Raw genomic sequence first — 909 nt, forward strand, 5'->3', positions numbered from 1 at the left:
GCCCGGCCCATTCTCCTGACCCTTTCTGTTTGCACTGGACCTTAACTGTTTTTCTTCTGCTTATATAAATTAAGTAGGAATGCAGTAGGCTTCCTATCAATTTCACTTCTAGGAACACTGATTAGTAAGCTAATGCCAGAGTTCTACACGAGTCAGACTATTCTGATTGCCACTTTGCCTCTCCTGTCTGTTAGGGTAGCTACGCCCACCTTGCCTTTGACAATTGAGTGCTGCCACTTGGCCTTTGCCAACTTAGGATCCAATTATTCCCACTGTGTTTAAATTTTTTTTTTCAATGAGTTTTTATTAGCAGTGAAATAATGATTTAGGATCCCGGGGTGGGGGTCACTGGGTACTAGGTCCCCCTTCGCCACCCTGGGAGAAGGATGGAGGACAGAGGAGAGGGAGGTGCAGCCAGTTCAGATCTTCCCGGGAAATGTGCCTTCAGCCTGGCGCTTGTCCCAGGCTGTGACCCAGGATATGGGGCAGAGGGACTTGCACACACGCTGGTACCATTCGCACACAGTGATATCGCCTCCTTTAGCGGTCTTGCCTTCTGACAGCGGTGGCAATCCAGGTCGTTCTGCCAGCAGTTCCTGGTCTGGTTCTGGTTGGGAAGCGGCTGTCAAAAGGGGCAGTGCTGTGGTTCTTGATTTTGGTCTCGATGTCCTCTTCCGCCATGGTATTGAATCCTAGAGGCACCCCGGATGCAACTTCTGTATTTAAGTTTTGTAGTTGAGTGACTGAGGTTCCCACTGTTGGATCTGACAAACACACAGAAGAGCAATTACAGGGCTCTTCAAAGATACAGCTCCTGCCCTCACAAATCTGTTTTGCAAGGCATTGGTCAAGGGTGTATCTTCTGGACCTTCCCAGCTGGGATGAGTAGGTCTAAAGTGACTAATGCAC

General features: G+C 49.1%; 1 pseudogene; it reads right to left on the reverse strand.

Moving 5' to 3' along the window:
* Positions 1–419: 419 nt before the first annotated feature.
* LOC105546368 lies at positions 420–681 on the reverse strand (annotated as a pseudogene).
* Between the last annotated feature and the right edge of the window lie 228 nt (positions 682–909).

This window comes from Mandrillus leucophaeus, unplaced genomic scaffold (assembly GCF_000951045.1).
Source record: "Mandrillus leucophaeus isolate KB7577 unplaced genomic scaffold, Mleu.le_1.0 Scaffold357, whole genome shotgun sequence".
NCBI classification, from domain to species: domain Eukaryota; kingdom Metazoa; phylum Chordata; class Mammalia; order Primates; family Cercopithecidae; genus Mandrillus; species Mandrillus leucophaeus.